A 13,217-nucleotide genomic window follows, 5' to 3' on the forward strand; every position below is an offset into this window, starting at 1 on the left:
ATCCTCTCACGGAACGCCCCCGAGGGCTGCGGAGGGCTGGGGATGGATGGGGATGGATGGGGACGATGCCAGAGGCTCCCGGCGATGCTCCAAGAGCATCCCAGCCCCGCTGATGGCTCCGGGATATTCCAGCAACGCATCCCGGTCATTCCCTCTGGCAATATTTTATTTCTCCGGGTGTTTTAAAGGGGGAAAATTCCCCTTCGCTGTGGAGCCGCCGCAGGATCCTCTCCCCGAGCTTTTCCTCTGGGAAATAACAGCGGCTTCTTGCTTTTCCCGACCTTTTCCTGCGGCGGCTGTTAAATATCGGGAGATCCTGGGTAAATGTCTCCATCCAGGTGTGTTGAACAGGGAGCCAGGAGCTGGCGCCATCCTCGGGAGCCCCCCAGGTGATGGATTGGGAATCACCCCCCAAAATCCTGGCAGGCTCCTTCCCTCCCGCTGCCACTCGGGACGGGTGGGAAGGGTTTTTCCTTGGTTTTGGATTCCATAAAAGTTGCACCCCTGGATGGAGCCGGGGACAGCGTTGGGTTGATCCGGGGGGGGGGGGCTCCTCTCACTCCCTGGGGGCGCTTTCCAGCATCTTCCTTGGCTCTGCCCCCCGAAATCCATGAGCGGGGGTGGGTGGAGGCCTGGCAGGGAAAGCCGCGGAGGCGCGGGGTTAATTAGACAGCAGCCTAACGAGGTCTGGTACTAATTAGGTGCCCCCTCGGCCAGGAAGCAGCTGCGGAGTGACGTGGCCGGTGCGGGGGGGGGGTGGCTCAGCACCCACGGGTGCGAGGGGACCCCAATTCCAGCTCTGCCAGGGCCCTGCAGGGTTTGGGAAGCAGCTCCCACACTCTCCTTTTAGTGGACACCGGGATGGGGACCCCCACTCGTGCCCCCACTCTCCCGGCAGGGATCTCCCGTGGGATTTTTGGGGCTGTCCCGCAGCCGGCAGAAAGAATCCCAGGATGATTTCGCTTGGGAAACACCTCCAGGATCATCAGCGAGGGATGCGGGGTGGCTTTCGGGGCTGGCACTGATGCCGCTGATCCAGGGAAAGCTTTTTTTTTCCCGGTCCCAGCAGCCCCGGAGGCTCCCCGGTCGCTGCCTCTCCCCCCTCCCCGAGCGGGGCAGGGAATGTGCTGGAAAATCAGCGCGTTTCCTGCAGCTCCAGAGGCGCAAATGTTGCCCTTGGCCGCGGCCGCTCGCGCGTGGCTGAAGGGGCTTTTTGTTGGGAAAACGGCTGCGGGAATTATTTGGAATCTCCTTCCAGGTTTCTCTTCCTGCCCTGCTTCTCCCAGCCTTTCCCAAACACGACCCCGGGGGATTCGCGGCACTGGAGCATTACTGGGGCAACCCAAAAGCCCAAATCCCTGCGCTTCCAGCTCTTTCCCAGCTCTTTTCCAGCTTTCCCCCCCCTTTGCCCGGCTCCCTCCTCGCTCCTTCCCAACCCTCCCAATTAAACGCTTCCGAGCGAGGTTGTCTGGAAGCTCCGCAGCTCCAGCAATCCCAGCAGGTCGCCTCTGAGGAGAACTTTCAAAGGCTTTATCCGCTCTCAGAGCCACTGCTGGAGCTCCAGAGTGGATGCAGGAATGCGGGAATGGGCACAGGGATAACAAAGGCGCGGCACAGCCCAGGTTTTTAGGGAATTCCAGGCCGAGATTCCAGCTCCCAACCCCTCCCGCGTGGCTGGAGCCCGGGGTGCAGCTCCCTGGTGAGCCAGGACAGGGCTGGAGCATGGAAACACCCCATGATTGCATCCCTCACTCCGGCTTCGGCTCCCACGGCTCCGTGAGGAGTTTGGATCCTGCCCCAGGAGCGCTCGGACACGTCCGGCTTTCCCTGCCAGGCTGTATCCATGCTCATTCCCAATCCTGCGGGAAACCCATGGAACCCTGGGGGAGTTTCCAAGAGCCGGTGCTCCAGGTGGGTATGGAATTGTTCCTCGCTGGGAATGTCAGGGAAGTTGGGTGTGGAGCGTCAGTGATTTTCCTTGGAGCTGGATCTGCTGATGTGGTCACCTGTCCCTCCATCCATCCATCCCTCCATCCATCCATCCCTCCATCCCTCCATCCATCCATCCATCCATCCCTCCATCCCTCCATCCATCCATCCATCCATCCATCCATCCATCCATCCATCCATCCATCCATCCATCCATCTCTCCATCCATCCCTCCATCCATCCATCCATCCATCCATCCATCCATCCATCCATCCATCCATCCATCCATCCATCCATCTCTCCATCCATCCATCCATCCATCCATCCATCCATCCATCCATCCATCTCTCCATCTCTCCATCCATCCCTCATCCCTCCATCCATCCATCCATCCCTCCCTCCCTCCCTCCCCAGCAGCCCCTGCCACCCCACACGAGCAGAAGGGGAGCACAGGGGCAGGGAGGGAGGGAGGTGAATCCATATGGAGACCTTTGGGATATTCCCACTGGGATCTGGGCACGGCCGAGGGCACCGTGGCCGCGCAGCCGCCGGAGCCCCTGGCAGTGTCGGGGCTGCTGGCGAGACACATCTGGACGGCTCCGCTTTTTTCCAGGCCCGTCTCGCTTTCCCTTTATTTGATGTGTTTTGATTTCCTATTAAAGCAGCGCTGTCTCATTTCCTCCGAGAAAAACAAGGCTCTTCCAGCGGGATGGATTCCTGCAGCTCCGGCAAAGAGCTGGAAAACAAACGGGGCACCTGCCACCTTCTCCCCTCTCCTTTCCCTGCCCCTCTCCTTCTCCCTCTCCCAGCCCCACAACCCTTCTGGGGGATGCTGGATCCTCTTTCCAGAGGGAGATGGATGCAGATTTCCATCCATCCATCCAGCACCGGCTGCCGGTGCCTCCCCTTCCCTCCTGGAACCTTCCTTGTTCCGGGCAGGCTTTGGTGCTTTTTCAAGGAACGGGAACCCGCGATCCTTTCCCAGCTGCTCCATCCCTTTTCCCGCTCTGGGGGCTGCGGGAAAGGGCTTGGAGCATGCCCAGGCAGGAGGGATGGATCCTGGAGGCCTCGGGAGCAGCTCCCGGAGCATCTGGAAGCAGCGGCGCGGATGCCTCGGGGATGAAAACACTTCCTGCGCCTCCACCTCCACCTGACATTTGGGAACAGCGGAGCCGCGGCTCCCGGGAGCTTTCCAGATTCCTTTCGCTGGAGCCGTCACGGGGAGAGGGAGGGAGGCAGAGAGGGAGGGAGGGAGGAGGTGTCAGGGCAGCGGCGGCTCCGGGACAGCCTGGAAGGGATCCGGGCCCGGCCGTTGTCCCGGGAACCGGGGTTTATCCCGGGTCAGAGCGGAGTTTATCCCGGGAGCCGGGGCGTTTATCCCGGGAGCCGGGGCGTTTATCCCGGGAACCGGGGTGTTTATCCCGGGCCAGAGCAGGGTTTATCCCGGGAACCGGGGCGTTTATCCCGGGCCACAGCAGGGTTTATCCCGGGAACCGGGGGGTTTATCCCGGGAGCCGGGGCGTTTATCCCTGGCCAGAGCGGGGCGGGTTGGCCGCAGCCCAGGGCCGGCTCCAGGGCTGGGTGGGTGCTCAGCTCCCACTCCTGATGTCCCTGATGCCACCACGGGCTGTGCCACCCGCGGGAGGGTCCCTGCGAGGGGTCCCCGGGCGAGAGGGGAAGGGTTTGTGCTCCTCTGTCCCCGTCCCGCCCTCCGTCCCTGTCCCCAAACGCCCCAGGTGACACCAGCGGGGCTGTTCCCTCCCGGGCTGCAGCGTGTCCCCGTTTTGGGGTCAATCCCCTTTTTGGCCCCGCTGCAATTTGGCATCCCCGCATTGGGAACAGAATTTGGGATGGTGCCGCTGCAGCAGAGCCTGCTGGGGATCCCGGGACTTGCTCTGGATCTGCTCCAGCCTCTGGAAAACACGGGATGGGCATGGCTGGAGGACAGCAGCTCCCGGGAAGGCTCCTGACAGCTGATTTTATGGGATTGGCAGCTCCGCTTCTCCCTCAGTCAAAGGGATTGTGCAGCACTGAAGGATGAGCCGGACTCCCCGGGCAGAGGGAAGCAGGAAGATGCTCCTTTTCCAGCCTGGAGCTCTGGATTTGGGATGAAATGTTGGAGTGGAAAGGCTGGCAGGGCTCTGAGGCTGCCGCTCCGTGGGGGACACAGCAGGACAGGGAAAGAGCATCCAGAAAATTCCTGCCTGATCCCGGCTCCTGGGGGTGGGATGAGGTGAGGGATGCTGCTGGGATTGTTCCTTGGGAAGGGGAAAAGGACAGGAAGACGTGGGATGAGGCAGGTGGATGTGGCTTTGACTCCTTGCCAAGGTTTCCTTGGAGCCCGAGGGCCACAGGAGCGAATTCCCAAGGGATGGGGCTCGGGGATGCAGGGAGCTGGGAAAGGGGATGTGGCTGAGGTTGGGGACATCCAAGGAAAGGCACCTCAAACACCTGAGCCTGGAATTCCCAGGTGTGGGATGAGCAGCAGCTGAGGGACAGCGATGGCATTGGCCGGGGAGTGACCAAACACCCTGAGCTGCTCCAACTCTGCTCCTTCGGGATGGAAATTTGCACCTCCAGCCAGAAATTCCAGCTGTTCTCCAAGTCTGATGACCCAGGGAAGGTCTTCACCCCAGGTTGGAGCTTTCCTGGGATTTGGGGACACCTGGGACAGCAGAGAGCGGCACCGGGTGAGGTTGGAGTCTTGTCCGGAGGATTTTTAGTCATGCCCACAGTCCATGGGCTGGGATTTGTTGTGGAAATCTTTGCGTGTCCATCCGAGGATTTTCAGGGCTCTGAAATCCCGGGAAGACGGAAAGTGCAGGACCGGAGGTGGCCTGTGGGACCGGCTGTTTACTGGGCCTGGGGAGCGAGGGAGGAAATAACACAAAACCCTCCAAAGATGCCGGGCTGGGAGGATTTGCAAATTCCAGAGAGGACAGAGGGGTTAGAAAAATCCACAGGAAGCACAAAAGGCCCAGAAGTTCGGAAAATGCGAAGCAAATCCATCTGGAAGAGACCCCGGAATAGCAGAGAGCTGCGAGAGCTCCCCGTTTTTGGTTTGTTGGGGTTTTTTTTGGGTTTTTTTTTGGGAAGGGGTTCTGTCAGCTCTAATCCCAGCTTTTCCAAGGATTTTGGCAGTGCCTGCGGTTTAGGGAGGGCTGAGCTCAGCCCAAACGCGGCGCTGGCAGGAGCCCCTCGAGCTGACCCCGCTCTCTGGCCGCAGCCGCGTTATCCCGCGGGTGCCAGCTGGGATTGCAATTCCCTGGATAAAAAAAAGTTCCCTCGGCCCTGGCGAGACAGTCCCGGGGCTCCCAGCCCAGCCCCGGGGCCACCTCGGGGGTGGCGAGTGGGTCACAGTCCCCGCTCCTGAGTTGTTGTCACTGTCCTGAGGTGAAAAGCGGGTGGGAAACGGGGATAAAAGTCATGGAATGAAACGGCTCCAGCTCCCGGCGGAACCTGGAAGACGGAACCTGCCCCCTCCCCGGGCAAACCCCGATTAATTTGGGGGTTTTGGGCATGAGGAGCCTTTCCCCTGCTCCCCTGCTCCTTTTCCTGTGCCCCCCAAAGCCGGCGGGGCTCAGCACTTCCCTCCTCCATCCCTGTGGGACCAGCTGTGGGAATTCCCTGGAATGGGAGAGCTGGGGAATGCTCCGAGGGGGTGCCTGGACCACCCCCACCCCTTCTGGCACCTCCAGGGAAGTGTCCCCTGGCCTGGGGTGGCCGAGGGTCACCAGGGCCAGCGGGGAAGGTTTAAAGGGGGAAGTGGGGAAGGTTTAAGGAGGCTCCCGATGATTAAACTCGGATTAATTGGGCCTTAATGGCTCTGCCACAAATTCCTTCCGGGAGAGCTCCCAGAGCTGCCCTGCTAATTAAACAACCTAATGAAGGGATTTGATTAAAGGCAGCGAAGTCGTTGTGGCTGCCCTGGTGCCTTGTAGGAACCTGGGAATAAAACCTGGGAATAAAACCTGGGAATACAACCTGGGAATGCCGATTCCTCGGGAGCTGGAGTGCTTTAAACGCTGATTTTGCCGGGACTGTTTGCCCTGCTCCCTGTTTGTCACCTGTGGGGACACCCTGGCACCTGCCTGGATGCCGAGGGCTCGGGATCAGAGGGACAGCCACCAAACTCAGGGATTCCGTGGATTTGTGGGGAAGAAAGTCAAATAAATCCAGATTTTTTTTCCTCTGGGAATGCCGCGATCTGGGGGCTCGAGCTGGGAGCAGGGAGCGATGGATGTCCTGGGAAGGGCAGGGAACGAGGATTGTGGAAGCTCCCTTGGATGGGAGCTGGAGGCCGGTGGGACGAGCAGCCACCGCCAGGAGCTGCGGTAATTACCGGCAGTAATTAAAACAATTAAAACAATTAAGGTAACGAATAGCCAGGGTGTTCAAACGAGGAAAGGGAGGCGAGGAGGGTCCGGGCTGCGCAGGGAGAGTGGGAAGGAGCCGCGTGAGTGAGGCAGGAGGAGAGGAGGAGGCGCGGTGACCTCCGCGGAGACGGGAATTACTCAGCTCCTGCGGCTGCGGCCGAACGCTCTGAGTCACCAGCGCCGGGAGTTAACCCCCGGAGGCCGGGATGGGCCGGGATGCGGGAATGCGGGGAGGCAGGGAGGCAGGGATGAAGCTGCTCCGGCTCCTGGAGGGTGGCAGGGGCTTCCAGGTGTCCCCCGGGCTTTGGGTTTGGAGTGAGTGAAGAGGCGGAGGGATGAGGGATGAATCCAGACCCTCCCAGTTGCCTCCAGGGCCAGATCCCAAATCCTGCGGAGGTTCCTTCCTCCCTCCCTTCTTCCCTCCCTCATCTGCATTCCCAGATTCTCCAGGAAACCCCCCAAAAATCCCGTTTTATCCCAGTCCCAGCTTCCCCGTCCCTGTCCCTGTTGAGGGTGGGGATGAAGGATGAAGGATCCCAAATGCCGCGGAGGTGTCTCCCTAATCCCTTCCTTCCTTCCCTGATCCCTGGGAGCCGCCTCGGTGCAGGGCTTGACCAAGAGGGATCCGAATTCCCAGATTCTCCATGAGAACTCCAAAAAAAATCCCGTTTTATCCCGTCCTTCACACATCCCCATCCCTGCTGCTCCGTCATCCCCATCCGTAACTCTCCCAGGCTCGGGGTTGTTCCTGCACCCATCCGAGGGAATAACTGGGAATAATTGGGAATAATTTGGAATAATTGGGAATAATTGGAAGCTACTTGCTTGGAGAACCTGAGCTGCTCTCCCCTCACTGAACCTGGCCTGGAATTCCTGGCAAGAGCCCAAAATTCTCCTGGATATGGGATCTGGCAGTCCCTGTTCCCAGGGCACATCCCGAGGGACACCAGCTGGCCCCTCTCACCCCGGATCACCTGGAAAAACAGGAAAGAGGGGAAAGATATTCCAGCAGAGAGGAAAAGTGGGAATCGGGAGGCTGCGGCTGAGAAGGGCTGGGATGGATGGAGCAAAACGAGCTGGGAAAAAACGGGAGGAGCTCCATTTCTTCACCTTCATTCCCTTCCCTTTTCCAGGGAAGAGTTCACAGCCAGAGCTGGAAACAAAACCATTCCCAGTAAAACAAACCTGGATCCCGACCCGGGATGGATCCATGAACTGTTGGGGCCTCTGGAATTTGGACCAAGCCGGGATTTTCAACTCCCAGCTGTGATTTCGGGCTCTGCCATCCTGAAATCCCCATCCCGGCAGCTTCCGTGTCCCACCTTGGCCATTCCCAGCTGATCCCATTGGAAAAGCAGAGGGAGAGCAGCGGAGCTGGACAAGCCCCGGGGTTTCATTTTCACTGGAAAGGGCTCACATTGCGCTTTTTTTTTCTGCTCCAAAATAATACAAAAACAGGGAAACAGAACCTTTGGAAAAATCTCCCTTCAGAGCTGAAGGAAACATCGGATCCATCCAATTTTAGGTTTTGTTTTTTTTTTTTTTTTAAATACAATCAAAACATTTCCCTCCTATTTTTACCTTCAGCAAAGCCCTCGGTGGGAAATGGAAGCTGTTTTTAGGGATGAGATTTCACTGGAATTTTTAGGGATGAGATTTCCTCTGCAGCACTCGATTCCCTGGGGCGGGAGCTGAGGGATTTCGGGATATTTGGCCAAATTCTGTCCCACCCCCCGAAGGTGCTGCCCCATTTTCAGGCAAAGCCTGGGGCTGGATAAAGGGAATTCCAGGATTTTCCCCCACTTTTTCAGTGGTGATTCCCGGTTTCCCCACTCCTGGTGCTGCTGCTCCCACACAGGAGGTGCTGGGCCAAATTCTGTGGGATTCATCCCATTCATCCAGTGGGAATTCCGGTGCCCCTTTCCCCTCTGGAACGGCTGAACTCATTCCTGCCCCATTTTCAGGCAAAGCCTGGGGCTAAATAAAGGGAATTTAGGGATTTTTTCCCCCTCCCCACTTTATGAGTGATAATTCCCAGTTTCCCGGCTCTTGGTGGAAAAAAAAAAATCGGGATTCTGGACTTGTCTCCCTGGGAGAAAGGAGCGGGATGATTTCATCCGCCAGAAATGCGAGGTTTGGTGTGGCCGGGATCCCTCCCTGCGCTTAAAGCGGCCGCGGGGCAGCGGGGAGGGGGCCGGGGGTGGGATTTGGGGGTTCGGGAAGGGTTTGAGGGCTCAGGGAAGGTTTGGGGGCTCAGGGAGGTTTTGGGGGTTCTGGGGGGGTTGGGGTGCTCAGGGGGTTTGGGGGGTGCAGGGAGGGTTTGGGGTTCTGGGGCGTTTGGGGGTTCAGGGAGGGTTTGGGGGTTCAGGCAGCTCAGGGAAGGTTTGGGGGCTCAGAGGGTGTTTGGGGGTTCAAGGAGGGCAGTTTCGGGGGGGGTTGGGGCGCTCTGGGCGGGTTTGGGGTTCTGGGGGGGGTTTGGGGTGCTCAGGGGGTTTGGGGCACTCAGGGAGGGTTTGGGGGTTCGGGGGGGGTTTGGGGGTCAGAGAGGGTTTGGGAGTTCAGTGGAGTTTGGGGGTTCAGGGAGTGTTTGGGGGATTGGGGAAAGTTTGGGGTGCTCAGGGAAGGTTTGGAGGGCTCAGGGAGGATTTGGGGTGTGCAGGGTGGGGTTGGGGGCTCAGGGAGGGTTTGGGGGCTCAGGGGGGTTTTAAGGGGTGCAGGGAGGGTTTGGGACCTCAGGGAGTGTTTGGGGTTCTGGGGGAGATTGGGGAATGCAGGGATGGTTTGGGGTTCAGGGAAGGTTTGGGCTCTCAGGGAGGGTTTGGGGTTCAGGGAGGGTTTGGGGTTCAGGGAGGGTTTGGGCCTTCAGGGAGCCTTTGGGGTTCAGGGAAGGTTTGGGGTGCAGGGAGGGTTTGGGGTTCAGGGGGGTTTTAGGGGGCTCAGGGAGGGTTTGGGATCTCAGGGAGCGTTTGGGGTTCGGGGGAGATTGGGGAATGCAGGGATGGTTTGGGGTTCAGGGAGCCTTTGGGGTTCAGGAAGCCTTTGGGGTTCAGGGAGGGTTTGGGGTTCAGGGGGGTTTTAGGGGGTGCAGGGAGGGTTTGGGGGGCTCAGGGAGGATTTGGGGGCTCGGTGGGGCCGGGGCCACCCCGCAGGCAGCGCCGGTGCCAGGGGTGCGGTGCCCCCACGGCCGGTCCCGGTCGCACGGAGCTCCCCGGGGCTGTCCCGGTGTGTGGGGTCTCGGCCCAGTGCTCCCAGTTCAGCCCTTCCCTCCCCACACTGGGGGGGGTGGAGCGGCTGCTGCTGTGGGGGGCGCAGGGAGCCCTTGGGAATGGGATGGGAATTCTCCCAGGCTGGGGCTCAGACTGGGGGATGTGGGGGTGTGAGCCTGAGTTTTCCATCCCAAACCTTTCCTCCCCATTCCCAAACCCTTCCCGTCTTCATTTCCTGACCCTCCCTTTCCATTCCCAAACCTTTCCATGCCCAAACCTTTCCCTCCCATTCCCAATCCTTCCCCTCCATTCCCAACCCCATCCCTTCCATTCCCAAACCCTCCCATTCCCAACCCTTCCCCTGCATTCCCAACCCCATCCTTCCCATTCCCAAACCCTTCACCTTTCCCTTCATTCCCAAACCCTCCCATTCCCAAATCCTCCCATTCCCAACCCCATCTCTCCCATTCCCAAACCTTTCCCCTCATTCCCAACCCTCCCCTGTCCCTGCAGCTCCCAGCTCGGACACCCGGCCTCTTCTCCAGGGATCTTTTCCCATGGATTTCACGACCAGAGCACCAGCCAAGCTCCATCCAGGGCTATTCCTTGTTTTCCCTCTTTCCTTTAAACACCTGACCGGGACCGGGATCAGCTCCTTTGGCTGCTTTTCCCACTTGGAATGAGGAAAACTTGTCCTGTCCAGCCTGGCCCGGCCTGTGGCCAGCTGGGCTGGGAAGCTGCACGTCCTGGGATCCTCAGGGATCGTGCTCCAGGCTCAGGGATGCTCAGGGATGGATGGAGAGGCCTGGGAAGAAGGGATGGGTTTTTGGGATGGCTGGAATCTGCACGGAATTCCTGCTTCTCCTCCTCCTCCCTGCCCATGCTGGGATAACCAAAGTCACACCGAGCCCGAGCTGAATTCCCAAATCCCAGCGCCTCTGGAGTGCTCTGGGACCGGGCCAGCTTTGCTCCAGCACCTTCCACACCACATTCCCGGCTGTTTTTAGGGATGGGAAGGTGGGCAGGGATCTGTTCCCCCTCCCCACGCGCAGCCGGAGCGGGGGAAGCTCCGCACGGATCCATCCCGGCCGCGTGAGTCGGGATCCGCGAGTTGCAGCCCGGAATTCTTTTCCCCTTCGCTCACTTCCCACTCCAGAGCTTTTCCCGGAGCCAAGAGCTTCTCCCGGGCTCCCGGTGACGCCGTCCCGGCCCTCTGGACGTGCGGGGGCTGCCGGAGCTCCCGGAGGGGCCGCGGGGCTGGGCAGGAGCGGGATTTGGGGGAAAGCTGACCGGGATTTTCCAGCCTGGCACCAGCGGGAACGCCCCGGGAAGGGCGGCACGGCCCCTCCCCACCGCATCCTGCGGGGTTGGGGCCATCCCAAACTTCCAGGCATCCTTTTGGAGGGATCCCTGCGCCCCCCTTGTGTTCCCTTCCCGTGGAGAGCTCCGAGGCTCGGAGGTTTTGCTGCCAAACACCCCAAATTTGCCATTTTCCAGCTTTTCCTCCTGTTTTTTTTTTCTCTTTCCCGTTCTGAAATTGAATTTTTTTTAGCTCTCCGAAGGGAATTTTGAAGATCTGGCCCTCAAAAAGATCCAGAAATGCCCTGGTTGTGTGGCACCGAGCGGGACAGGGATAACACCAGGAATCATCATCTCCCTGGGGCCAAATCAACGTTTTTAAGCCAATATTCCTGAGGAGTTGTCCGGCTTTCCTATGTTTGGGATGGCCGGAGTGACTGGGGCATGTCCAGAGTGACCAGGGAATGGCCAAAATGACCAGGGAATGGCCAGAGTGGCCAGAACATGGCCAGAGTGACCAGGGAATGTCCAGAGTGACCAGGGAATGGCCAAAATGACCAGGGAATGGCCAAAATGATGAGGGAATGGCCAGAGTGACCAGGGAATGCCCAAAATGGCCAGGAAATGCCCAAAATGGCCAGAGCATGGCCAGAGTGACCAGGGAATGCCCAAAATGGCCAGGGCATGGCCAGAGTGGCCAGGGAATGGCCAGAATGACCAGAACATGGCCAGAGTGACCAGTGAATGTCTGAAATGACCAGGGCATGGCCAGAGTGACCAGAACATGGCCAGAGTGACCAGAGCATGGCCAAAATGATCAGAACATGGCCAGAGTGACCAGAACATGGCCAGAGGGACCAGTGGCCAGAAAAAGGGGACCAACCACCGGGATGTGGCACCGGGGACGGCTGAAAATCCTCATGGGGGCCACCAGAACCGCGCTGTCCCCGAGGCTGGGGCCACCCCGGGCACCCCCTTTCCCTGCAAGAACAGGGCTGGAATTTGCTCCAGACACGGAAAAATCGGTGCCCGGAGCCACGTCCGAGGTTTGAAAAATGTAAAAGGGCTCCTTTGAAGGTGGATCCGAAACTTGGGACGCGGCGGGGAAGGAATTCCTGCAGGGAGCAAATTCAACAAACCAAGTGCCCTGGCTGAGAGCAGAAGCGCCGGGAGGGTTCGGTGCCTCCCAAATTTGGAGCTTTCCCGGGATGGGAGCGGCTCCATGGGTCGGGCAGAGCATGGAAAAGGTCTGGGATGTGACACCTTTCCGTGCCTGGCGTCGCTTTTGTGCAGGAACGGCCCCGTTCGGTGCCTCAATTTCTCCCAATTTCCATGCCCGGGGAGCAGCTGGAAATCAGCAGGGAAAGAAAAACTCCCATGGAACATGTCCCCATGGATTCGGGGACTTTTGGAGCGGTTTTTAAAGGAATTAGCATCAAATTCCAGCGGCACATCATTCCAAACAGCGTCTCCTTTCCTTATTGATCCTGGTCCTTTTCCAGGCGGCAAACTCCAGGCTCCATCCCGAGTTTTTGTTTAAACAGCCTGAAATTCCTCCGTGGGTCCCCTTGATCCCGTTTTCCTGGCTCCCACTCCAGCTACCTTCTGGATTTCAGGATCCAGGAGAAGCTGTGCCCTGGGATCATCCTGCTCCAGGCACTCAGCAAGGAGCAATCCCTCGGTTTTGGAGGACCAGGAAAAGCCCCATGTTGGGAATAAATCAATTTAAGGCAAAATGGGGCAGTCCAGGGAGTGGGAATTTTGGGAAAAGCTCCGGTTTCGGCTGCCAGCCCCGTGTGGAAGGGCAGGAGCAGCCCCTCCTGGGCGGCTGCCAGCCCCTGGCAGGGTCGGGATTGGGATTTCGAGGAGCCAAAGCAGCTCAGGTTTCCCGGCCCCCGCTGCAGATGGAGAGAGGGGGATGGCGGGGAGGGAGGGAAGGGACCCCTGGATCCCACATCCCAGGGATTCCGGGATCGGGATGGCTGTGGGGGAGCCGTTCCCAGGGTTGTGTCCCCCAGAGCTCTGAACACGCAACAGGTCCCGGGTTCTTCTGAGCCCCTGGGGGACAAAACCCCGTCCCTTCTGGAGCAGAAATGTCCCCTCTGAGCCTTCCTGGCCGTGTCCCGGGTGCGAAACCCGGTGTCCCCTGGGCAGGGACACTCCTCTCATGCCACCACTGTGTCACCCTCCCTGTCGTCATGAAGCGCCACCAGGATTTCAATTAAAGCTCATCACAGCTGGCAGCAAACCAACCCGTGGCATCCCATTTTCCAGCTTCCATCTGCCAGGCGGCCCCGGGAGCCGGGGAAATCGGGATGTGGGGACAGCTGGGAGTCCCTCTGGGTGGTGACAGGGGACAGCCACCCGCTGGAAAACTCCATCCCCAACTCCCGCTCCTGGGAAAGCG

The sequence above is a fragment of the Coloeus monedula genome (assembly GCF_965178545.1).
Source record: "Coloeus monedula genome assembly, chromosome: 23".
NCBI lineage: Eukaryota > Metazoa > Chordata > Aves > Passeriformes > Corvidae > Coloeus > Coloeus monedula.